Source organism: Citrus sinensis, chromosome 9, assembly GCF_022201045.2.
Source record: "Citrus sinensis cultivar Valencia sweet orange chromosome 9, DVS_A1.0, whole genome shotgun sequence".
Taxonomy (NCBI): Eukaryota; Viridiplantae; Streptophyta; class Magnoliopsida; order Sapindales; family Rutaceae; genus Citrus; species Citrus sinensis.
The window spans coordinates 20,452,602-20,477,905 of record NC_068564.1 but is presented as its reverse complement, the minus strand read 5'-3'; positions in this window follow the sequence as shown (position 1 = coordinate 20,477,905).

The following is a 25,304-nucleotide window of genomic DNA, read 5'->3' as shown; positions in this document are numbered from 1 at the left end:
TAAGAAGTTGATCAGAAATCTGATGTTGAGGATAGCTGGCACACAATTATTTGAATCGCTCCCAATACTCATACAAAGTCTCCCCAAGAAGTTGTCTGATCCCACAAATGTCTTTTCTGATATTGGCAACTCTTGAAGCAGGAAAGTACTTCTTAAGGAACTGCTTCTTCAAACCATTCCACGTTGTAATCGATCCAGGAGGCAAGTAGTACAACCATATCTAAAGAGAAAGGAAAAGCATGCAGCTTAATCTGCTCTTCAGTCATGCCTTCTGGCCTCATACTTGAACACACAACATGAAACTCCTTGAGATGTTCATGAGGATCTTCACCTGCAAAACCATGAAACTTGGGTAACAAATGAATAAGACCAGACTTTAATTCAAAATTTACCTCCAAGTCTACATATTGAATGCAGAGTGGTTGCTGATTCAAGTCTGGTTCAACTAACTCTCTAAGAGTTCTTTCTACAGGTACAGCTCTATCCATCACTTGTTTTTTTCTAAATCGCTAAATGATTCAACCAAATCAGGCACCGTATCTATTTCAGAAAGCAAAGGCAATGAGGATTGTTGCTTAGCTCGCTTCGTCTGCTGTCTCAGCTGGCGAGCTGTCTTCTCCATTTCAGGATCAAACAAAAGTGTACCTGCACGAGAAGAACGAACCATACACCAGGTAAAACGTAAAAATGATTAAATAAACGACACCAATCCACGGCAACGGCACCAAAATTTGATAGTTGTCGAAGCCAGCAAAAATAAACACCTACTCTAAATAAATTGTGTATAGTGATTAAGTAGGGTCATGTCCACAGAGATCGGTAATTATTTAAATCCTTTTAAAATGTAAGATGCAAAATAGGGGGATTGTTGACAATAATAAAAATCAAACTAAAATAACAAGAATGCAAATTCAAATTATAATTCAAATTGGGAAAAGCTCTGATTGAAGGAATTAACTCAGCTTGATTTGACTACTGATCATTGATTCAAATATAAATCATTACTACTTATGAATAGACCGGTTATAGCTACTGAGACCCTCTAATAGCTAATTTCTCCTTAACTAGTCGATAACCCAGGTACGACCATTGGTTATTTACCTAATCAATAGACAACCCTAGATACGATCATAGGATTTAATCAATTGATAGCCTGAAAAACCAGAGAGATCCAAATCCTAATAAACAAACGCATATGATGGTTCATTTAAATTAAATTGTTTATTCTCATAACACAACGCACTACTATGCTATTTGTCACAAACATTAAAATCTTCATACAATGAATCTTTTAATTGACAATAGATTAAGTTGATAATTAAATAGTGGCCAAGTATCTAATTAACAAACATAATCATGACAATAATTTAGAGAATAAACAAATACCCAAAAAGCAATAAAACAATTAAAGCATAAGAAAGATCTCACAGTAATGATGAATAAAAACTTTATTAACCTTCAACCAAAATAATAGGTTTAGTTCTTCATAGAGAGAAGAGAAAAATTTAGATCTAGGATTTTTTTTTTCTTCAAAAATCTCATCCCCTTTGTTTTTCACGTCTCCCCTCTCTTATAGAGTTTTTCAAAAAATAATATACTAATATCTAAAATATTATCTAAATATTAAATTCAAAATTACAAAAATAATAAAAAAGACAAAACACGTTAAAATAAAAACTGTAGGCCCTTAGTTGACAGCACTCGCCCACGCCTTATCAACAAAGTTCTTCTAAAGCTCATAATTTCTCCAGGAAAACAATCATCCTCAAACATCATCTTGTAGCTCAATTTTAGCACCAATCAATAGAATTGCACCTACAAAAATAAAACACAAGTAAATCATTATTATTAAGTGCAAAACATCGATAGTAAGGGAAGTAAACAATGCAAAACTAGTGCATAAATTGCACTATAAGACCTATGTATAAGAGTGTACAACTTAGTATAAATTAATACGAAGAGTAGCTATAATGGAGAGCTTAAAAAAATGGAATATACCAATGTTTAAATATTGCATGCCAAATTAAACCCTAATTATTATATGTTCTAAATGTTATCTTTTAATTATCTAATTAGTATCACAATAGTTTTATTTTGTAGATGATAGGAATCATACGAAGATCCTTCATTCCTTCTCAGACAAGCCTATTATTGCATGCACTTATAACATAGATCAACTCACTATGTGATGCACATACGGTAAAGATTAACATCATTGTGTGATGTATAAATAGAAAGAATCAATACCATATGTCTTACACATATGGTGAGAATTATAAATATATGTAAATATGAAAAATAGATCCCAACAAATTATTGTGTTTGATTATTTTCCTTTATTGCAATGTGTTCTGTTGTCTAAATTAGGGCGAGTCACTTTTGACACATATATTGAGAAACTTAATATTAATTTTCCTAATCAAAAGTCTAATCTATCAAAAGTTTTTTCAAATCATATAAAATTACCTATTGATACAACAACAAGAGTTTCTACAGTCTAAACCTTTACTGATAATATTACCCTTTTTACATACAGGGACCTATGTAGCATGGTTTAAAATTATGGCTTTTTTAAAATATAAATTAAATCCTTAAAATATCACCATAGATAAGCAGCATATTTTTGTAGCTTGTTTGTACAACATATGAGGATGTCCTTAGTAGAAGCCTCTCTAGGCTTCAAGGTTTGCGTACTATCGCTGGAATTGGCGCTGCTAATGGGATGGACTGGCCCAACATCAATAACAATTTAGAAGCCATTTAAGTCTAATTGGATTTTAAGTGTTGTAAAGTCCTTTGATTGACTTCTATCACTCTCATGAGCTTTTATATAAATACAGTTGTTATATTTAAAAATTACAAAAGATACACATGACAAAAAAATCTAGCACGGGTTTGGATGCTTAAAATGAGAAATGAGGCAATGGACTCTTGCGAGATGATTTGAAGAGATTTTCTTTTTAGTGATTATCCTCTGACCATAAACAAATATTGGCATGAGGGTTTGAGGTGATTTCAGGAAATTTTCTTTTCATGATTATCCCGTTAATCATAAGCAAATAATGGCATTAGGATTATTATCCTCTGTCTTTAATTGAATAGACAATGATGTAACCACATTCTATGTTCGAGGACCAAACGATACCCTTTTACTTCTTTTTCTTATTGTTGTTGTATGCTGATATACACACGAAATTCAAGAACAATAAAGCCTATTTCTGTCCTATTAGAGAATTTTGAAAACTCAAGCAATTTATTTCATTAAAACTCAACACTAATATAACTCCCAAAGCTCAACATCACTTTTTATACAACTTAGGTTTTCTTCTTATTACAATCTTCTTCTTAGACTTGATCTCTTATTTTTGAGATGCTAATAATACAAGCAACAATGATGTCTATGGTACCAAGAATTAATACAAATACACACATAAACTGACAAATTTAATCGTAACCACTCCTTTATTCTTAGCCACCACACTAATCCTCAACCTAACTCATGCCACTTCACCTACAACATCTAACACATTCCACTAACAATTCACACACATAGTAAAACATGTTTACTTTCATAACATCCCTTTTGAAACTTGTCTTACAATGCCAAGTAAATTTCTCAATCTAAGAAAGTCTTTCTGTTTGAGGGATTTAGTAAAGATGTCGGCAACTTGATTTTGAGACTTGACATACTTTGCTTATACATCATTTCTCTCAATACATTCACGTTATGAAATGGTAGTGAGCATCAATATGATTATTTCGATCATGGAAAACTTGATTCTAAGCAAAGGAAATTGTTGACTTGTTGTTGATAAAAATCTCCATAGGTTCTTCTTGTGATAAACCCAACTCCTTCAATAAATTCCTTTGATTATATGAAAAATACTTGATGTAGCAGCTAGGTAATCAGCTTCACAGGTAGAAAGTGTAACAATCAGTTGTTTCTTCAACATCCGTGTGAAAGCAGTATCTGCCATGAATAACATGAAACCAGTGGTACTCTTTCGACATCTATGTTTCCACTCCAGCCACTATGGGTATATCCAACAAGCTTATAGTCATAAAGAATGAGGAAAACTAGCCGAAATCAATTGTAACTTTGACGTAGTGAAAGATTCTTTTTGTAGCTTTAAACTGGGTGGTCTTTAGATTTTTCATATATCGACTCACAAGTCCAACAGCATAAAGGATGCATGGTCTCGTGCATGTCAAATAACGTAAACTTTTGACCAAACTCTTAAAGAATGTTGGATCTACACCTTTACCTTCATCATATTTAAATAACTTGACTCTGTCTTCCATTGACATGTGTATGTGCTTGTAATCATACATCTTGAACTTCTTGAGTATTTTCTTTGTATAGCTTTTGTAGGCTATCAATATGCCTTCCTCTTTTTGCTTAACTTTAACACCGAGATAACACGCCGCAAGTTTTATATTAGTCATCTCAAACTCTTTGGTCATCAAGCTCTTGAACTTTTTAAATAAGCTTGGATTACTTTCAATGAAGATGAGATCTTCCACATATAGGCAAATAATCAAAGTGTCTCCAACTTTGCTCTTGATGTAGATAGCAGCATGTTCATATGGGTATTTGGTGAAGTTCTTTTCTTGAAAATACTTGTCAATTTTGCTATTTCATATCGATTTTTCTATTTCATGCCATTTGGTATTTGTTTTAACCCATAAAGCGTTTTCTTTAATATTAGAACTTTGTCTTCATGTCCTTTTACTACATAGCTTAATGATTGTTCGATGTAGACTTCATCTTCAAGGAATCTATTCAGGAAATCAGACTTTACATCTATTTAAAAAATCTTCCACTTTCTTTAGGCTACTACTGAAATGATTAGTTTTATAATTTTTAGTATGGCAACAACAGCAAATACCTCATCATATTCAACGCCATATTTTTTACTATAGCATTTTGCAACTAACCTTGCATTGTGCTTTTCGTTCTCACCTTTGGCATTTTTCTTTATCTTGTACACCCACTTGACATTGATGGCTTTGTAACCTTTGGGAAAAGTGGCAAGTTCCCAAGTGTCACTCTTTATAGTGGCTTTGCTTTCTTCATCCATTTCTTTTCTTCACTTCTCGTCTTGTACAATTTCTTGGAAGTTCACTGGCTCACAATTATCAAAAAAGGAGAAGAGAGTGAAATTGTCAAGTCTCTCAATAATCTCATTAAAATCTTGTCAACTTCTCAAGCGTGCCACATCTCTCTCCTTCAAAAATGATGGTGGTGAATCTTCATGAGTGGTTAATGCTAGAAAGGTAGGGGGAATAACGGGCTCTTGCTATTCTTCTCCTACTTGCTACTTCATTAACTGCTCATTTTCTTCAAGAGGAAAGAAGTTAAAGTCATCCACAGGAGGGCCAAAATCTCATTCTTCTTCTTCATTAAAAATTACCTCTCAATTGATTACAATCTTTCTATTGTTTGGATAATACAGTTTGTATCTTTTGGAATTGTTGTTATAGCTGATGAAGATGAACTTCTAGCTTTTTTGTTTTCCAACTTAGTTTTTTGCTTCTTTGATACATGTACATTAGTTATGCTTCCAAAAACTCCTTGGAGATCTGTTGAATAGATAGACTGCACATGCAGCAACTTTAACCCAGAATTCTTTAGGTAATCTCTTGTTTTTTAGCATACTTCTTGCCATGTCAACAATAGCTCTATTCTTCCTTTTTGTTGTTAGGGGTGGGCATTGGTTCAGTTTGGTTCGATTCGGTTTCGAAATAACCTGAAATTTTCAGTACAATTCAAGTTGAGAATTAAAAAAAATTGTTAAACATTTAACGAAACAAAAACCAAATCGAAACTAATAAGTTGGTTTGGTTCGATTTCGGTTTAGTTTCAATTCTCAATTTCAGTTCTGTTTCAGTTCTATAAACGGTTCTATTTAAGTAATTGGTTTTTCAGTTCATCTTAACAATCTGATTTCGATTTTAATTCTGATTTGGTTTTTGGGATCATTTTCTATTTCAAACCCTGTACAATAATTTTCTCATTTTTAGTACCGTACATATATTTTCAGAGCATGTATAATCTACGATTTCATCAATTAATTTACAATCTCATCAATCACTAGTATATTCACTTAAATATACCATTATCTTTTACTACCACTACCAAATCATTCACCAACAACACCAAATTAACTTAATATAATCCATAATATAAGTCTATGAGAGCAAAAAAATAAAATAAAAATTCCAACAATGACACAAAACGAAATAATAGACTATCAAATACCCAATAACATCCAAGCAACATCCATAACCATAAGAAACTATTACAACATAGAGATTAATAATCAACTGTAAGAAATGCAATTACTTTGCTTCCTTTTTCCCACTAATATCTTCCAACTTTCAATAACTTCTGACATCCACACTTCCCAACTTAAATCTACACAAATAAAATTAGAATGAGTAAAGTAAACATAAATATAACTATAAAAATAATATATCAAATTCTTATAGATGATACGTGCTATTGAAATGAGTAAACTAAACATCACTCAATCGCCAATTGGTCCTTTGCTGCTTATGCTTGTTGTGCTAGCATTCCTCACAAATTCTACAAAGAAATAAAATAGATTTATGAAATCAGTATTTGTAATATTAAACACTACAAATAAATTATCGAAGTTAACAAAATCATGTTATTACATGCTTTAATAACATCATAAAATTCAGTTTTTCCTCGGTTGGCTCCATTATGTGATCTCCGATAATAATTGCTCAAAGCCAATTTTGAGTCCAATCAAGGATTCAATAATTTTATGAGTTAAAGAACTCTCAAATGGGTCAAGAATGCGACCCTAGTGCTAAATGTTGACTTCAAAGCAGTGGTAGAAACCGTAATTGCCAAAATATCTTTGGCAAATGAGACAAAATTGGAGATCTATACAATTCAAACTCTACCAATTCAAAATATCAAAGTTGTCTTCATCATCTCCGTTTTATCCACAAGTATTTTTCAACCTCATTTTGCCCACCATATTCTTCTTATGTACTTGCTTTTATCTCTTTATATTGTGCAAAAGGATCAAGAGAACTAAAGCATGCATGCTTACTTATCCCATTAGTTTGAACCATGTAACTAGTCTTAGCAGCACTATTTGGATCACCAAAATTGTAGCTTTGATAAAAGCTTCATCAACAACTATTTAGGGCTATCACACAACTCTTCAAATGTCTTGGTGTCATACAAACTACTGAAGCACCATGTAGTAAAGTCCATTCTACATTGAGTATCAAGTACTACTGCTACTATCAATAACATGTCGACCTTCTTTAAATTATCACCCCAATATTCAAAAAACTTTGTTATCATGGGTTTGACCATGTAACTTAACAAAACATCATCACTATCATCAAGAGGCTTCAAATGAACTTGAAATTTCCACTCCTCATTCAAATAATTATTCACAATCACAAACTTAAAAACTACTAAATTTCAAATTCACATCATAAAAGATTGATAGAAATTTGACAAACCTTCTTGTATTATCCCAATCATCTTCCATCAGTGGCCCCACTTTAATTTTTTTCCTTCTCATTCTCATCCCATCTGTCAACTTCGAACCAATTAACATAATGTCCACTTTATCTTTCAATCTATCAAATGCTTTTTTAAATTTCAACACAGATCTCAACATCAAGAATGTTAAATTCCATCTAATCGGCACATCTAACACCATAAACTCATTATATGAGATTTTTTCTGCATCAACAGAAGCTTTGAATTTTTGTAACCTCGAGGAGAAAGATCTAATGTATTTCACTACATTGCATACTATCTATTGATGTCTTCACCTCATCCAACCTATTCTTTACAATCAAATTTATTATGTGTACTGAACATCTAACATGCAAATAAAACCATTTAAAACCAATGAATCCCGACTCCAATTTCCTAACTTCTTCTTCAAATAATTGACTGCTTTTTCATTAACACTTGCATTGTCCACAGTGACCATGAACAAACTTTTAATACTCCAATCAATCATACACTTTCCAATAAGCTTCCCAATGGCCTCTCCTTTATGATTAGATATAGGTGCAAAAATAAGTATTCTCTTATACAAATCACATTTTTTTGTCAATTAAAATGGGCTCTTATCACCATGTAATTACACATCTAAATTGAAGTCCAATATATGTAGTGATACATGCCCTTTGATGATTTGCACTGAACATAATTTTCAAAATATTCTTCTCATTCTCATATAATTAAAGAATATCTATTTTAATTGTCCTCCATGACGACACATCAAACCTTGGACAATAAGTAGCCATAAACTCCAAAAACCCCTCAACCTCCACAAACTTAAAGGGCAACTCATCTTTAATAGTTATCTTTTACAAGTGACTTCTCACAAGCCTCTTTACTTAAACCTACAAAAACAAGCTTAGCATTACCAAAAGCCTTTTCACGAGCTAAAGCACATTGATTTTCATCCAGTATAGGCTTCACTTTTTTATACACAGGACAACTTCTTTCCAAATGAGTTTTCAAGCCTGAAGTTCTTTTAATACTTTCACATACATACTCTTTCTTACAGTAGTTACACTTCGCTTTTTTTCCTCTAGATAGCTTCAAACACAATTCCCAAATGTCTGATCTCAAGCACCTGCCTATTTTTTTTTTTTTTAACACTCTCTTCAAAATCATCTTTTATAATCTTCTCTATGTCATTATTATTTTCTTCCATCCTGCACACAAGGTCTATTGTAATCAATGTATAATAAAAAAATAAAATAATATACAAATTTTTATTCATAAAAAAATTTGTAAGAATTTTGGATTGAAATGAAGAATTTTCAGAATCATAGTCATTGTTTTTAATATTGAAACTATTGGTTTAAATGTAAATAAAATAAAATAAGTTTTTGTGCCAAAATATAATTTACCATAACTTTATGGACCAAATGATATTTTACCTTGTTGACTTTTAGTCATAGACCTTTTTAAAAAAATTACAAAAAATATTAGGGCATAATATAATTTTTATATGCAAATATTTCCTAAACATTGGCCATACTAAAATTTTATATCCCTCCACTTCATCTTTAACTTTTATCACCTAGCACAGTATCGCACTTATCTAAAAAGTACAGTAACATATGCAAACCCACATACAATTAATAAAATTAAATACTATTGATAATTTAGTACAGTAATAATAAAATACGAAAAACATCAAAATTCAAAAAGAGCCATTTCAAAAAAAAAGAGCAAGTTACCCGGCTGTCTGGTTGGCGACAAAAGAGATGGCAGAAAGCAACAACTATAGTAGCAATTCGACAATGAAGATTTGGAAGTATCAGCCACCAGCAGACTTGGATTTAGTTGCAAAGGTGGGACTTAGGGTTTGGGTTTATGCAGGCAACGGGGTGAAAGTAAGAGATTAGAGACCGAGAGTGGTGATTGGTGCAAACATGTGTCTATATATATATATTATCATGAAAGTACAAATATGCCATGATATCTGTTTATTTTGGGTTTTGTAACTTTTGATCCAAAAACCGAACCAAACCATTTGGTTCAAAAAATACCGAACTAAAACCAAAAAAACCGAATAGAACCAGATTTTTTCGGTTTCAGTTTAGTTCTGGCTACCTTTATTTGTTATTTCATTTTATTGGGGGAATTTTGGAACAACCATAAGGTGTCGAATTCCATTTGCTTCACAAAATTCTTGAAATACTTTAAAAGTAAATTCTTCTCCTCCATCAGCTCTCATGACTTATCTAGTGTCCATTTTCTTTCTTCATTGCTGCTTTGAACTTCTTGAAAACATCAAAAACTTATGACTTCTACTTTAAAATGTACACTTAAGTTTTTTTTCTTAAAAAATAATTTATGAAGGTAAGGAAGTAGTTACTTTTACCAAGGGAGTTTGGCTTGATTGGACTAGAAACGTCTACGTGAATGAGCTCGAATGGCATTTTTGCTCTTGAGTTTGACTCTTTTAGAAAGCTTTTTCTGAATTGCTTGCTTAATAAGTATCCTTCTTAAAGTTGATTAGGTCATTGATGCATGGTAAGCCTTTCACTATATTCTTCTTGGATAGTAACTCCAGTCCTCTAAAGTTAAGATGACCAAATCGAAGATGCCAAAGGCATGACGCATCCTTATAATAAGTCTTTAAACACTTGCAATATCATTTTAAATACTCAAAGATAACGTTCTATTTTTTGATATTTTCACCTTCGTGATTAAGGTTTCTTTGTCATCTCTTTTACAAAGACTATAATCTTTCATGTGAATATCATAGTCATTTTCTAAGAATTGACCTAAACTCAAGATGTTACTTTTCATATTGGGAACATATATACATTTGAAATAAATTGATGCCTTCCATATTTTAAATAATAAGAATTTTACCTCTTCCTTTCAATGGTACTTTAGAATCATCCCCGAATGATACATTATCGTTCAATGATTCGTATGTTTTTTCTTCCACACATGTGCTCGCACTGGTATCAAGATACCAGGTTTTTTCTTGACCTTCATAATTGTCCTAGTATCCTTGTAGCATTGTTTCATTCTCCTTGATCTTCTCTTCCATATAATTAGTCTTCCCCTCAACTTTATTATTTAGAGTCTTGCATTCAAAAGCATTGTAGCCAAACTTTCAACAATTGTAGCACTGTACTTGGGATTTGTCATACCTCAATCTTGGGTTGTTTCTTCCTCGTACTTTGGTTGAGCTTTCTCCTCTTTCATAACTGGAGTTGTTGGTGTTAGAAATTTTAATCGCGTCCTCAATCACAATCTCTACCTCATCCTTAGCATTTACCTTAGAGATATTGTCTTTTCTCATTGTTTAAAGCTTTTTTCTCTTTTCTTTAGATTAATTTCCATCTTGAGGAGTTGTTCTTTGATCTTATGCTTCTTCTTTTTTTTCGTAGGCTTGCAACCTTTCTTGAAGTTGCTTGATCGTCATAGCCTTCAAATTTTTTATTTTCTCAATTCTTATGATAATATGGTCAAACTTTGAATCCACTGCTCGATCATCATAGCCTCCAAATCTTTTCAATAATCCTTATTTCGTTTGCTCTTCACCATTTCTTTTTAATTCAGTAACAACAGTCACAACTCAAGTTAAATAATTTAAAATAAATTCAAATACCTTTATATGTAAGGATTCAAATTTTTCTCTTAATGTTTGGAGACGAACTTTCTTGACTTGTTCAGCTCCTTTGTAAGAGGTCTATAACTTATACCAAGTTTCTTTTGAGAAGGTTGCACTGGCAATCTTTTCCAAAGCATCTTCATCTAATGATTGAAAGATAGGATCTTTTGCATTGCTCTATTTCTTTTTCAAGTCTTTCAAATTCTCCTTTTACACTGCAGTTAAAGTAGCTTTATTTTCTGGTACAACAAAATTTTTCTCCACAACTTCCCATACATCATGTACATCCAATAGAGCCTTTGTTTTGATACTACAGTTGTTGAACTTATTTCTTTTTAATTGTGGAACTTAGAATGATCCTATAAATTGAGTGAGGATTTGGAGATTCTAAATGTGTGGAGGAATTCGACATGTCGAAAAACCTTAGGAGAGATTCAGACCAAAAAAATTAAATTTTTGGTCAAAGTCAACAATCAACTGTTGACTAGTCAATGACTTAGTGTGGTCAATGGCTCAGTAGTGCAATCAACTAAATGGAGCTTGGCTGAGATCGACCTAGATCAACTCGGTCACTCGGCTTAAGTCAGTTCGACTTAGTCAACTCTATGAGTCAACTCAATTTCTGGATAACAAACGTCTGGCAGCAAGTGCGGGCCCGTCTGACCTCTAATCGAGATTATTTTTGTGGTATTGTGTTTCTCTCGTCAAGCTCTTCAATTTGATATGCTCTACAATACTGCTATATGGAATACCGATTACTAGATCTGATACCATTATATTGGAGAATTTTGAAAAATCAAACACTTTATTTCATTAAAACTCAACACTCATATAACTCCTAAAGCTCAACACTCACTCTTTATACAACTTAGATTTTCTTCTTCTTGCAATATTCTTCTTAGACTTGATCTCTTATTTTTTAGATGCTAACAGCACAAGCAACAAGGGTATTTATAGTACCTAATACTTAATACAAACCACACACATAAACTAAACAAATTTGATCGCAATCCCTCATTTATTGTCAACCACCACACTAATCCTCAACCAAAATCATTCCACTTCACCTACAACACCTAACACATTCCACTAACAATTCACACACATAACATAATAACATAGGTTTACTTTCACAAGAAGTTCCTCATGGATGTGTTCCTATTTCTCATACTTTTTATGCAGATGACATCTTTGTTTTTTTTCAGGGTGACTTTTGCACTCTTTTGGCTATTAAATATTGTTTTGAAAATTATGGGAACGAATGTGGTCAGCGAATTAATCAATCAAAGAGCCTTTTTTATGCAGGTTCTTTTTCTTATCATCGTAAAGAAGCTAAAGAAGCTACTGGCAGTGGTCTAGGCTTTTCAGAAGGGTGCCTTCCTTTTATTTTTCTTGGGGTTCTTATATTCAAAGGCAATCCAAAAAGAAATTTCTTCAGGCCATTACTGATGAAGCCAAAGGCAAGCTTCAATGTTGGATGGGGGAAACTATTAAATGGTCAAATTCTCTGCTTTCTCTCTTGAGAAGGTAAGCTGGTAATTTTATTTGGTCTGGAGACTCTAATGAGAGTAGATTGATCACAGTTGCTGGCATAAAATGTGTTGCCCTGGAACTCGAGGGTGGTTTGTGTTTCCGTAATTTTTATGATCTGAATGTTGCTGCTCTTATGCGCTTTGGTTGTGGCTAGAGCATTAATTTTTGGCAGGATACTTGGCTAGATGTTTCTTTGTTACAAAAGTTTATTCGGCCTGATGATGAGCATGTCCCTCTTCACTTAAAGGTTTCTGCTATTATCCTTCTAAAAAAATGGCGTACACCGCAACTCTTGATCTCTAGTTTTCCTTGCCTAGCTGCTGAATTTATTAGTATTAAATATTAGAAAAAATTATGAAATTAATAAGAATAATTGGGGGAAGATTGTGCCAATACTATTATTAATTAGTATTAAATATTAAAATAATGTTCAAACATATTTTATTGAATTTGAACTCTTGACCAGTTGCTTTCATTACCAAACATTAACCAATTAGACTATCATTAGAAGATGTAATAATAACAAAAATTTAAAATATATATTTTTATATGTACTGTATGTGATCTGTGCGTCTCCCACCTCTTTAATATTTGTTTAAAAATAATGATAGCATGACTTCAAGCAGCCAATTTCATTAAATAGATCTTTGTTCTTTTTCTTATAAGTTGACCTTGTATTTGTTGAGGTAATAAACTTAATTACTAATATGATTGTCATGATCATAGTATAATTAAGTACCCCCTAAGACATATTTGATGTACATTAATATTACTATTTTATTATATTGTTTTTATCACTTAATTATGTTATAACATAATAGATCATTTTTTTTGTTAACTTACTAAAATATTTTCTTTACTGTTCAAGAATACAAATATTTTATTTGTCTAATAGTTGTTTATTGTTATCCAATCTAATCTAATATTTTTTTCGAATATTGATCTCATCTAATAGTTTAAAAAGATATATTGTCATCCATCTTGTTTATCTTTATTAGCTAAATTTCAGTACTTATCATCGTAAAATTAGCTTAATTAGGCTAGATTATATTATTTAATAATTAAATAGAATTACAGTTTCAGTTATACTCCAGATACTCCAGATTCTCCTTTCTCTCTATAACCCATTCCTCACGCCACTAAGTCCGTAATCATAGTAGAATTCATCTTGTCATCTTCTAAATTCTCCTCATATTTCCATCTTCTCTCTTCAAAGCTAGCATATGTTTTAGGGTATTAAAATTCCCTAGATCGGTATGCTAATTTGTAAATTTGGATATAAAAACCATTTGGCTTGGATTACTATAGCATATCATTAATGGAAAAACAAAATGCAGAGATGAATTCAATACCTGGCATGAAATGAATAAATTCTAAGGTTAGTTTATTTTTCCTGTTTTGTTTAATTGATGCTCTGCCTTGTAACTTAGTTTTATATATAGAATTTCATGCTATCTAAAGTCTATATGTATTCATATGCAGGGAATCAAGAGCTCTCAATAAATTTCCATTATACAAGATTCAAACGGCACTCTATCAAATACTGATGTTGGTTTTATCTTTTAACAATACCAAGAAGTTGTATAATATTCTTGCGAATGTTTCATAGTAGTGGTATGAATTGTACAGCTTAGTGGATATGTATATTGTTGTAACCAATTCATGTAAATGTTGAAATTATTAATAAAAGGCTATTAGAAAAGATTTTAGTAGAGTGTTTTCTTTGATTTTACTACTCTTATTTATAGCAGAACAATTCAACTGCAAATATTACTTATTTAGACTAATATGTAGTATTTTCAATTGCAAAATCAATTGGAACAATATGTTTTCCAACTATAGTTTAGTTTTTTCAGCTGTTTTTGCCCCCCCAAAATTAATGTATTTTCAATGGTTATATTTAATTAAAATTACTATTACAAAAGCTACTGCTAGAACCAATTGAAAATAATATTTTTGATGGCTCAAAGGGATCATAAAAATTATTCATTGATTGTGTATCCATATTATTTCTAATATGCATTCATCATTTTTCCATGGCTTATGTTGCTAAAAAAAAATATATTTGCGGCGGCTGGTTGGAAAAAAAGTATTTCTACCCTAACTATTATCAACAGCCAGCAACTGCATTTAGCTATCGAAAAAACACATTTGCAATGGCATTTCACTTGTTCCGATTATATTCAACAATCACAAAAAATAGTTTTTCTTGTAGAAATTATTGTATAAATGTGAGCCTATTTCAAAATACCGGATCCTGAACAGTTAAATTTGAATCAAATTACAAGAGTTCAAATTTAAATGTTAACGAGGAAGTTATGGTAGTTATGAAAATAACGTTGAAGGAAATTGAGAGTAGGTGAAAGAGACTTAAATTAAATGGTGGCTATTGAAAAGGTGTTTTGAATAGACACCATTAATCTATAAATATAATTGATAGATTACTATAAGAGATTAACTTTTTCTTAACTTCTTCTTCAACTCTACTTCTTACATATTCCAAACACTACCATATAAATCATCCTATTATATATTTATTTATTGTTGTTCCATGTTGTTGTATTTGAGTGTGCACTCTTACAACAATTACAGTTATTGTATTCTGGGAACTATCTGTCAACAACCTATTTGCATCAAAATCTAGCAAAAATAGTCTTAAGGACAGTGCTCAGCACGCCTTAACCTTTTTATTTTATTTTTTGGAATCTTATTTATTATCTTAATTCTTCTACAACATTCTTAAGACTAATTCTTTCATGGATGCCGTAACTGATGCTTCATTGATGGCTGCCAACCTGACACATCAAAAATTGAACCGTTTGGTGGGAAATATTTCAAGCGGTGGCATGATCGAATCTATGATACATTGGATGTAATGAACCTTGCTGAATTTCTCACAGAGCCTCCACCAGATTCTGACTCTAAAAATTATGAGGTATTACTTCAAAATTGGATTAAAGCAAATAAGGTATGCCGAAGCACCATTCTCAGCACTCTTTCAAATGAATTATATGCTGTTTATTCACAGCACAAGCTTGCATATGAAATTTGGGCTCAATTGAAGAAAAAATATATCATAGAAGATGCTGGAGCCCAAAGTATGTCATTACTAATTTTTTAGATTTCAAGATGGCAGAAGATAAGGAAGTGACTTCTCAAATTCATGGCTTCCATATGCTTATTAATGATCTGAAAAATGAAAATATCATTCTTCCAGAGTCTTTTATGGTTGGTTGCCTAATTGAAAAATTACTTGACTAATGGAAAGATTATAAGAAAAATAATAAGCATGAAAGGAAGCATAAGAATTTGGAGGATGCTATTGTTCATATCTGAATTGAAGAAAAACATAGACAAATAGATCAATTGGAGAAAGCCAAGGAAATTACTTCTAAGGCTAATATAGTCAAGAATGAGGCTCATCCAAGCAAGAATCAAAAGCCCAACAAAAAGTTTTTCAAAAATAAAAAGACCACATTCAAGAAAAAAAGGCAATTGTTATGTTTGTGGCAAACCTGGACATTTTGCTAATAAATGCAGATACAGAAAGGGAGATCACAAGCCTCCTAAGACCAATTTGGTCGATGGGGAAGATATTATTGCCGCTGTGGTGGTCACTCAAGGAAACATGGTTGCTGCTAAGGGAAAGAAAAATGGATGATAGATTCTGGCGCTACCAAACACATTTGTAGTGACATAAATTCTTTCTTTAAGTATGTTCAAATTGAGTGATGGAGAAGAACAAGTGTATCTTGGTGATTCCCACTCTATTCCAGTTATGGGAAAAGGGAAAATTCTTCTCAAATTGACTTATGGAAAAATCCTTTCTTTGAACAATGTACTACATGTTCCCAATATTAGATATAATTTAATTTTTATATTTGTACTTGGGAAAGCGGGTGTAAAAGTCTCCTTTGAAGGGGATAAAATTGTAATGACTAAAAATGGGGTTTTTGTTGGGAAAGGATAATCTTGTGTTGATTTGTTCAAGATTAATGTACTTGACACAATTATTAATAATAAAGTCTTCCTTCCTCTTATATTGTTGACTCTGTTGATTTATGCCATGGTAGATTAGGCCATGTGAATTTTTCTTATTTAAAGAAACTGAAAGATATTGGCTTACTATCTAATATTAGTGTATCAAACATTGAAAAATGTGATATATGTGTGGAGTCTAAGTCCACAAAAAAGACATGTAACCCAATTCTTAAGAGAGAAACTAAATTATTCAATTTAATTCACGGTGACCTTGGAGATTTAAAACAAACCATGATCAGAGGAGGTAAAAGATTCTATGTCACCTTTATTGATGATTTCTCAAAATATACTAAGGTGTATTTATTGAGAAATAAAGATGAGGTGGGTGAACAGTTTTCAATTTATAAAAATGAAGTTGAAAATCAACTTGGGAAGAAAATAAAAAAAAATTAAGAACTGATAGAGGAGGGGAGTATGAATCTAACATGTTCAATGCCTTTTGTGAGAATCATGGCATTATTCATGAAATTACCACTCCTTATTCACCTGAATCAAATGGGGTTGGTAAAAGGAAAAATAGAACTTTAAAAGAAATGATGAATGCAATGCTTGTAAGTTCTGAGGCTCCTATGAATTTGTGGGGGGAAGTTATTCTTACAGCTTGTCACCTACAAAATAAAATTTCATACAAGAAAACTGGCAAGACCCCGTACGAGTAGAGGCGGCAAAAAAACATATCCGGCCCGGGTCCGAACAGGACCCGGCTCATACGGTCCGGGTTTTACCCGGCCCGCATGAATAAAGAAACCGGTCCCGAATTTTAAAAATCAATGCCCGGATAATTCCGGGCATGGATCCGGGCATAGCCCTAAAAACGCGGAACCCAGATCAATGCCCGATTAAAATTTTTTAATTTAAATATATATATATATATCACATTACATTTACAAACCCTAAAGCTCTCATAAACTTGCACTCACAAAGCCGCCACTCCCTCACCTTCAACACTCCAAGTCAACTCCCTCATCTTCAACTCTCCAAGCCAAGTAGCCGACGCCCAGCAGCAACAACCCTCACCCCTTCTCTTCAAAGACACAAAGAAACCTTAAATCTCAATCCAAGAATAAATTAATAGAAATATTTTCTTATTCTTATTCTTCTTTTTTTTCTCTCTTTTCCCACTTCTTAGATCTGGCCTGTGACCCACCGTGCACAGCACATCCACATCACAGCCATGTTTGTGCATCAATTGTGTTGTCAGTTTGTTCTTAGTTGTTTGATATTTTTAAATTTTCATATATTATATTGATAGTTGGTATTTTATTTGTCAATTGTAATTATTATGCTACCTAATTTAAGTTTTTGATGGAGAATGAAATGAATGAATTTAGGAAGAGATTGAATGAAATGAATGAATTTTATTTACTTAAAATTTACAAAGTAGATTGAAATAATTAAGATGTTGTAATAATTTATTACAGGATTTTCCCCTTTTAATTCAATTTATGCAGGCGGAAGAAACCCGGATAAAAAACCCGTGCCCGGATAGTACCGGGCTAAGCCTGGCCCGCATATGAAAAATCTGGGCACAGTCCGGGTCTGGGCAGCTATGTGTATGATACGGGCCTGTCCTGGACAGCCCCAAACCCAAACCCGACCTGCACTTTTGCCAACCCTACGTACGAGTTATGGAGATGTTTTCAGCCTAATTTATCATATCTCAAAGTGTGAGGGTGCCTTGCAAAGGTCTTAATACTTGATCCTAGAAGAAACAGGATAAGACCTAAAACTGTTGATTGTATGTTCATAAGATATGCTCAAAATAGCACTGCATATAGATTCTTGGTACTTGAAGATAAAAAAAAAAAAAAAAAAGTATTTGATCTAAATACTATTATTGAGTCTAAAAATGCCGAGTTCTTTGAATCTATTTTTCCTAAGTGCATATAGATACAACATTACCTCAAGTTGATTTACAGAGTAACTCTCCTGAAAGTTTAGATATTGAATTACAGAGAAGTAAAAGAATAAGAAAAGCTACTGATTTTAGTGGTGATTTCTATGTCTTTTTAACTGAAAATGACCCTCAAACATTTGAGGAAGCTATGACTTCACATGATGCTCCATTTTGGAAGGGGCTATCAATAATAAGATAGATTCAATTATGAGTAATCATGTATGGGAAATTGTTGACTTACCTCCTGGTGTCAAGCCAATTGGGTGTAAATGGATATTTAAAAAGAAGTTAAAGGTCGATGGATCAATTGACAAACATAAGGCAAGATTAGTTGCCAAAGGATTTACTCAAAAGAAAGACATAGATTATTTTGATACTTATGCTCTTGTAACACAAATTGCATCTATAAGAGTTTTGATTGCATTAGCTGCAATACACAATTTGTATATTCATCGAATGGATATAAAGACTGTATTTTTAGATGGAGATTTAAATGAAGAATTATATATGATACAACCTGAAGGTTGTATATCTCCAGGTACAGAGCATAAGGTCTGCAAGCTAATTAAGTCATTATATGGCTTAAAACAAACGCCAAAACAGTGGTATGAGAAATATGATCATGCATTAGTATCAAATGGATATCGAATCAATGATTTAGATAAATGTGTATATTATAAATCTTTGATACTAATCTATATGTGATCATTTGCTTGTATGTTGATGATATGCTTATCTTCAGTCTAAGTATAAATGTGATTAATGAAACCAAAATGCTACTTGCTTCTAATTTTGATATGAAATATATGGGAGAAGCAAATGTTATACTTGGAATAAAATAAATAAAACAAATTATGGTTTTAGATTATCACAAGAGCACTATGTTGAGAAATTTTTAAAGAAGTTTGGGTATTACGAGAGCAAATCTGTATCTACACCATATGATGCAAATACCCAACTTAAGAAAAATAATGAACATAGTGTTAGCCAAACAAGATATGCCCAAATTATTGGTAGCCTCATGTACTTAATGATTAGTACAAGGCCAGACATTGCTTATGTCGTTGGTAGATTGAATAGATATACTCAAAATCCTAACAAGGATAATTGGATTGCCTTAGATAGACTTGCAAGAGATTTGAAAGGCACAATGAATTTTGGGCTCATGTATGGTACATCTCCACCAGTGTTAGAGGGTTATAGTTATGCAAATTGGATATCTAAATCCAATGAAACTAAATCTACTAGTAGATATATATTTACCCTTGGTTGAGGTGCAGTTTCATGGAAATCTTGCAAGCAAACATGTATTGCTCATTCTACGATGGAATCTGAGCATATTGCCTTCGAAAAAGCATGTACTGAGGCTGAATGGCTAAGAAATTTCTTAGCAGATCTTCCCATTAATTCTTACCCTCCTATTTCAATCTCAATTCATTGTGATTGTCAAGCTGCAATAGCTAGAGCAAAGAATAAAATGTATAATGGGAAAAGTAGACATATCCGTTTAAGACACAATATAATTAAGCAGCTGTTAGAATCTAGGGTAGTGAGCCTAGATTTTGTCAGGTCAGAGTTGAATTTGGCCGATCCTTTGACTAAACCACTAAATAAGAGGTTAGAGGAACAAACGTCGAGGGGGATGGGACTATTGTCTAGAACATAAGGCAAGGGTAATAGTAACCCCACCTATGTGATTGGAGATCCCATGAAGTAGGTTCATAGGGGTAATAAAAAGTTACTTGTTGTCTTGCAACACTATCGAATTAATAAAATTGAGCCCTCCCTATGGCAAGATAGTACTCATTGTAGTGAAAAAAGGTTGAGTTTTTCTTTTAACTCTTAATGAACTACATAGCCTGAATATTGTGTGGTCGTGTGCTTAAACTACAAAGCACTCTTGATGGAGGCTCACTCATATGAGTTTGGAATTGGGTCGATTCCTATGAGAGCGAGGTAAACATCTCTAGAGCACTCATGAATTCCAAGTAGGCACAGGGCCATTAAAGTGCCAAACTGCGAAACAACAAAGTAATTGAGAGTTTAATGTGACCAATTAGTCCTCTGATTCACGTTAAAGGAACATTGGTTCATAGAAATTTTATATTTCACCAAGTTCCTGTGAAATACGATTAATTGGTCAATGCCGGTTCATAGCCCGAAAAGCACCAAGACATATGCATTAAATTCTAATTAAAATATAATGATTAATTAAATTTGTGCGTATTTTGAAATATGTGGGGGATTGTTATATAAATGTGAGGCTATTTCAAAATATCGGATCTGCACAGTTAAATTTGAATCAAATTACAAGAGTTCAAATTTAAATGTTAATAAGGCAGTTGAGAGTGGTTGAAAGAGACTTAAATTAAATGGTGGCTATTCAAAAAAGTGTTTTGAATAGACACCATTAATCTATAAATAGTAATTGATAGATTACTACAAGAGATTTAACTTTTTCTTAACTTCTTCTTCAACTCTACTTCTTACATATTCCAAACACTACCACATAAATCATCCTATTATATATTTATTTACTGTTGTTCCACATTGTTGTATTTGAGTGTGCACTCTTACAACAATTACAGTCATTGTATCCTGGGGACTATCTGTCAACAACCTATTGGCACCAAAATATTATTGAGGAGCAGAAATAATCTTAAGGACAGTGCTCATCACTCCTTGACTTTTTTTTTTCTTTTTCGGCATCTTATTTATTATCTTAATTCTTCTATAGCAGAAATTTCATCGGTTACGCTTCCGATCACCCCCTGCCGGATAAGTTTATATGGGCTAACAGTGCCTCAGGTGATTTGACCTTTTCAAATTGCTATGATTCGGTTCGCAAGCATAATCAGCTGCTAGATTAGTGCAAGAACATTTAGGCTAATTTTATTCCACTAAAATACTCCATTTTTCTTTGGCGGCTTTATCACAAAACCATTTCTATTGATGAGATTATTGAATAGCGTGGGGTCTCTTTGGCTTCACTTTACTTGCTCTGTAAGTAAAATATTGAGACAATGTCACACGTTTTCTTGATTGCTCCTTTGCTACGACAGTTTGGTGTTGGTTTGCCAATTTATTTGACAATTAGTTGCCTTTGACCAGCTCTCTGGAGGATTCTTTTAGCCATTTTTTCAAAAAATTTCAAATCTCAGCTTGGCAATCATTGGATAATATCTGCTATGTTTATTTTTACCTCGATTTGGAAAGTTCACCAACTCGTCGAGCATGAGGGACTTACAGTCCCAGTTGATCGTGTCTGCAGCGATTACAAAGCTCATGTTAGCTTCATAGATTATGGTTCTGATCACGAGATTTTCAAGCGCCTTCAAGTTCCATTTAACCTTAGACGTGCTTCTTATATTCACACCATCATTTGGCGTACTCCGCTTTCGGTTGGGTGAAAACCAACTCTGATGCCTTCTCTAAGGGTAATCCAGGCGAAGCTTCTTGTGGGCAGTGTTTCGTGATGGTTATGATTCTTCCGTGGTTGGTTTTTTTCTCCTTTGGGTACCACCACAAGTGCAGAACCTATTTTACTGAGCTCTATGCAGTGCTTTCGATTATTGAAGTTGCCTAAGCTCGACATTGGCTTAATATTAGGATTGAATGTGATCAATTTCAGTGCTTCAATGCTTTAAAAAGATCAGCTTTTACTCCTCCTTACACTTAGCACAATAGATGGTATGATTCTTCGAAGATATTGTCGTAGATGGGCGTTCAATTTTCTCATATCTTTCGTGAAGGGAATCAAGTGGCTTCGAGAAATCAGCTTTTTCTTCTTACTCTTGACAAACTTTGGGCTTGATTTTTCTGACTTCATTTGGTGGAATTCTTGGCCACAAAATATCTTTGCTCTTCTTCAGCATGACCTTTGGTGCCATCCTAACTACAGACATATTTGAGATGATCCCTCTGCTCCTTTTTTTTTTTTTTTTTTTTTTTGGTACCATTCCATGCATTTTTATTATGAAAAAAGCCTAACATTTGGGGGAAAAGATATAAATTCCACTGATATTTTAGAAAAAAAAAACATATAATCTCTAAATCTTGCTAATTTTTAGAGCACAGCAGTCGCGATTTTAGAGAGGAAGATGGTTTTAAAAATTTTACATGTCATTTCTTTTAAATACAAGTATATTTTTTAGTAAATATACAATATTACTCTTTTTTCAGTTAAAATAAATGAAATTAATTAATGAAAAGTGAATTATTTATCTTTTTTAAAACATTAGAGGATTTTATATCTCTTTCTTAAACGTTGGGAGCTAACAATCCTTTTCTCTTTTTATTATTTTGGGGTTCTTTGTCTTTTATTGATGATAATTTTGCTCACCACCCCCCCCCCCCAAAAAAAAGTTAAGATGCAATTTGGAAAAAAATGTTGCTTAAGAAAAAATAAGTCAAGCTAAGCCAGCGTAAAATTAATCCTAGAGAAAAGAATTATTCTATGGTGAAGAGATTTTGGCATAGAGAAATATTTAAATCATGAAAGGAGTAAAATTTTTTATCAGAGTGCAATTCGTTTACAAAGGAAAAAGATAAAGTAGAAATGAATACAGATGTTAACTGGGAACAGATTTGATATTTTAGTGGGTGTAAAGCGTAAAAAGTACATATTTTAAATCAATGAAATAAGGTAGCGTTTACTTTTTGGATTGGATTGGGAATCCTGAGGAGTGTGAATCCTAGGATTGGGAGTGTGGAGTGGGAGTGGGAGTAGGTTGTTTACTTACACTGGAATGGAAGCATGGATTAGAGATCAGAATCCAATTTATGTGTTTACTTTGTCTTGGATTGGGAGTAAATAGTTTCAAATTACAATTTTATCCTTATTTAAAGAATTATACTTTTTAATTACAAAACTAATAAAAAATATATTTAATGAATAATATTTATTTTATTATATTTGTAAATTTATTATAATTATTAATATTCTTAATTATGAACAATAAATTATTAATTTTAATACAAAATGAAACCTTATTTTATTTTATTTAATATAATTATATTAAATTTATTATTATATAAAATAATAATATAATATTATTTAGTACAAAATTAATATTTTCTTATAATAAACTATTTATTATTATTAATATTAAATAAATATAGTACTATTATTTTTAAAATAAATATAATAATATTATATTTATTAATTCTCTATTAATATAATAATATTATTTTAAAATAATTTTAACTTAGAATGAATGCAAATTATTATTTAGTTAAATATAATATTATTATTCAAATAAATATAATAATATTTATTTTATTTTATTAATTATAAAATATTAAATTAAATTAAATTAAAAAAAATAAAAGGATAAAAAAGGGAGAGGTGGGAGTGGATTCCCACTCCCACCTCCCCCAATGGGAGTCCCACTCCCACTCCCCACTCCAAAAATGGGTGGGGCCCACGGAGTGGGACTCCCACTCCCTTCTCATTTAGAGGAAGTAAACGCTAGAGTGAGAGGAATCCACACTCCTCACTCCCACTCCAGCAAGTAAACACAACATAAGTGCTTTGAATAATGGATTGGGCCTTTCTTGCAGTTATTCGCTCTCCTGGCCTCTCCTAGCCTTTCCAAATTTAGTGAAAAAAAGTTAGTTTAATACTTTAATTGTAAAAACATCCTTCAAATTTGGCATTGGAACCATTTGAAATGCATAACAGTGGTTTGTGAGTAAACAACTAGAAATTTCGACATCAAGGATTGAGTAATCGAATGTGCACAATAGAGTCCTTTTGAGTAATTTAAAAAAAAAAATGTCAAGGAAAACGCGGCTAAACAACCCCTTACCCCTACCTTCACTCCCCTCTTTGAAAAAAAAATCAGAGCCGTCAGCCACGTTGTAAAACTTATCCAAACCATCGTACATTAGTTAATTGTTAATTTTATTCACCATTTTAATATGTTGCCCTTTGTGTCTATAAAACTTAATTGTTTTAAGAATATGAATCGACTAAAAGAACTCATATACTCATGTTTTAAAACTCATCCAAGTCACCTGATTGAATTGCATTTCTCCCAAAGCTCAAGGTCAATGGTGGAACCATAATTTTGGTTCAATGCCCGAAAAAAAAAATATTACCGAAGAGGCTTGAGTAAGAAATATATCAAATAAAAGGGACAGTCGCAAATTGCAAAACAATTGGCTAAATATCAATCAATATGATTTTTTTTTTTTATCGTTAACTGACGTTTACAAACTCTTTATTATTAAGTTTTTATAATGTTATGCCTGGCTTGAAACATCAACCATGCATTAATTCATTCGCAACTACCAATGAAATTGCTTCTCATAATCATTATTTGCCTTGATAAAGAGATAGATCCCATCTCCTAGCACTCTCCAAAAGCACGTTTGACCACCACACCTTGCAACATCTCTATTTTCATCAAACAAATTAAACTGTCCACCGATGCTGCCAGATGCCAAATCACAGTAATAGTTGACTGGTGTACCAGTTCCAATACTAAAATCCCATTTAAATTCACCATCATTTTCAAGTACATGGCTGCCCAAGTCTTCTGCATTGTTTTTACAATGAACCGTCAGTTTTGTGTTGACGCCCAAGTTGTTGGAAATTGAAACTTCGAAACCATGGGATACCGAAACTGCCGTATTTGCCAAAAAAATTAGGAGTGTGAAAATTTTTAGAGGAC